The 3119-nt window shown below is 42.9% G+C and overlaps 1 long non-coding RNA gene across 1 annotated transcript; it reads left to right on the forward strand.

Annotated features, from left to right (window-relative positions):
* Positions 1–1387: 1387 nt before the first annotated feature.
* Positions 1388–3119, forward strand: LOC138683727 (uncharacterized). The gene is made up of 2 exons (XR_011323143.1): positions 1388–2488; positions 2820–3119. It is a non-coding gene; the product is annotated as an uncharacterized lncRNA (long non-coding RNA).

The raw sequence follows: 3119 nt of genomic DNA on the forward strand, positions 1-3119 counted from the left end.
TGAGGAACCTTCCTGTGCTCTCCTTGAGATTCCCACTGCACCACATTCCTACTTCCAGAGAAGGCAATTAACAAAATAGGGCTGTCTGAATTAGAAACATGAAAAGACTAAGTCTTTCATCAGTAGTAATTATTTGTTTGAAGTTGGGGTAAAGTTAGGAAGCTTATCAATGGAAGAAGTGCTAGTGAATGGTAACACAGAAGTAACGACACCTAATACAGAGTAGTCAGAATAAACAAAAAAAAAGAATTTATCAGGCTAAACAAACCAGAGACATAAATCAAGGGTAAACAATTATGGATGAGAAACACAGAGTCTCTTCCAGATTCTGTTCAGCATTCATAAAAAAAAGCCCTACTTTTGATCTCATCTTGCTGTCTTTCCTGTGCTCATGCCTTCCACTCACAATACAGCAGAATGGAGTACCAGCTTTGTAGAAAGTGCAGCAGCTGAAATCACGGAGGAAAATGAGAAAGGTATCTAGACAGCCTCAGGAGAGTGATTCTGAGGGCAATTTACCCTGCTTTGTACCTGCCTGATTTGGCTTGCAGGGGGAAGGGGAGGAATGTAGTGCCTTTTTTCTTTCCAGGACTTGTTAAAAGAGACCTCGCATATGACTTAACTGAATTGGTGATGACATTGCCTGTGTGGGTTCATGTCACTAGTCTCATACATTTTTACTCACTTCACAATTCCAGCAATCAAGAAAGCACTCTGTAGCAGGTACTGAACATGCCTGACAACCCTCCCTTGAGCTGGAGATGTGTACCAACACCAGTAGCATTTAGACCAGTGTCAAGCTAATCACTGTTCCATAAAAGGTGGAATACTTCAATCAAAAGATGCCTGAAGTCAGGTTTGCTAGGCCAAAATGATCCTTATTAACAGCAGCCTGGGTTTGATCTTCTGGTGTACCTGGATTGGCTGGGATAGAGTCAGTTTTCTTCATAGCAGCTTGTATTGTGCTGTTTTGTATTTGTGACCAAATGTGGATACCACACCAATGTTTTCGTTATTGCTGAGCAGTGCTTACATAGAGTCAAGGTCTTTCCTGCTTCTCCCCCACCCCACCAGCGGGGAGGCTGGGGGGGCACAAGAAGTTGGGAGGGGACACAGCCGGGACAGCTGACCCCACCTGACCAGAGGGATATTCCAGACTGTATGATGTCATGCTCAGTGTATAAAGCTGGGGGAAGAAGGAGGAGGAAGGGGGTGTGTTCACGGTTGTGGTGTTTGTCTTCCCAAGTAACCATCACATGTGATGGAGCCCTGCTTTCCTGGAGACGGCTGAACACCTGCCTGCCGATGGGAAGTAGTGTATGAATTCCTTGTTTTGCTTTGCTTGCACGTGCAGCTTTTGGTTTGTCTACTAAACTGTCTTTATCTCAACCCACAGGTTTTCTCATATTTACCCTTCCAAATCTCTTCCCCACCCTGTTGTGGGGCATGACTGAGCAGCTATGGGAGGCTTAGCCACCTACTGGGGTTAACCCACAACATCTGTGAGATGAGTAAGAAAAGCAGAAAGTTCTCCATCCAACAGCAGTTGTGAATGAGAGACACTTCTCACAGATACTTCCAGGCTGACAGACAGAATAGATTCCAAATCCACAGCTACTGAAAACTGAAGAAAAATATTATTCAAAAGGAAATTTTTCCAAAGAAAATTGTTTTCAGAGAAAATAGCAGCAGCCAGCACCTATGAATTTTCTCTCCTGGGAGTACAATGACCACTTGAATAGTGTTACTTTGCTGGTGGACCAGGTTCTGGGAATGGTGTGTGTTCAGGAAGTATGGTCATATCAGTGATGGACTTCTGTAAAAACTGCCAAACCCAACTCTTCTCTTAAAGAACATCAGACCAGCTTTAGTGGATCAGCAAGGTGTCACTAATTTTGGTGCTTGCTCCCAAAATCTGCACAGTGTTAAATCCACTTGCTTTCCTCACACTGGTTTTCTTTCCTCTTAAGTGGTGATGGGCTAGGAAGTGGGTGAATGGATAACGTGAGATCTTTTATTGCTGTATAAATCTGTACCATCATACACCACTGAGACAACTTCAGGAAATGGCAGCTTCTCCACTGAGTACTGCTATTGACCCATTAAATAGCACAGGAAATCTCTTCTGAGGCAATTAGCATTTATTTTTTTTACATTGTGTTTCTGGTCTCTGTTTATCCTCTTTGGCATAGTTCATCTCCTATTCTGTCATTCCTCTCCTGCAGCTATTTTCCTCTACGAGACACTCTCTTCCATATGCCCTCCTATTGCATCTTGCACTTTTCTTTCTGTATTTAATTTATTTCCTTATTCACATCTATAATGTCCTCTGACTCACGCTTATTCTGTGCAAGTCACTGGGAAATATGTACTTTTTTTTTTCCCTAAATTCATGCAACATTTCACATTTTTTCCAGCTTCCTCTTCTGTGTTGCCTACACAAGGGCTGAGAGGGTCTTATTCTACACTGAGTGAAAACCAGATTAAGGTACTTGTCTCCAGGGATTCCATCATTTCTTTAAATGAGGAAAAAAAGAGCATTTGGAACAGAGCCTACTTGCGCTTCTTTTGAGTCAAGGCTCCAGGCAAACAGGGCCTGCTGTGTTTCAGTTCTCCCCAGGGAGAACCAGAATTTGGAAGAAGGCTGGAGCCCCAAGCAGAAAGATGTCTGTAACACTACCTTCCCCCGGTCATGTCCCTGACCTGTCCTTCATTCCCCTGTTTTTCCTTTCCCAGACTGATAATTTTAGCTGTGTTCCTTTTCCTTTTTTTCTTTTATAAAGCCCAAATCTCACATTAATATTCTCTCTATTCTTTAGGTTGGCTGTTTAATGCAATGTTACTCATACTTCAAAGGGATGAAGAGAGAGATGAAGTTTTACTGTCTTGATGGCTTAACGCGCCTGTCATATAAAGCCAGCCCTTCATTTTCCGAGTCATTCTCTCATGGAGGGAGTCTGCTTTACATATCAGGCCTCAGGGTGTGGTGTGGGAAGTACTCTGTGGATTATTTTCCTGCTATTGCTGGAGGCTGTTTGCTTGCTGCCTATTGAAGTACGTAGTAACAGAGAGGCAAGAAGATAAGGTTCTGACACTACTGATTAAAATTTTAACTGCTT

Source organism: Haliaeetus albicilla, chromosome Z, assembly GCF_947461875.1.
Source record: "Haliaeetus albicilla chromosome Z, bHalAlb1.1, whole genome shotgun sequence".
Lineage (NCBI taxonomy): Eukaryota > Metazoa > Chordata > Aves > Accipitriformes > Accipitridae > Haliaeetus > Haliaeetus albicilla.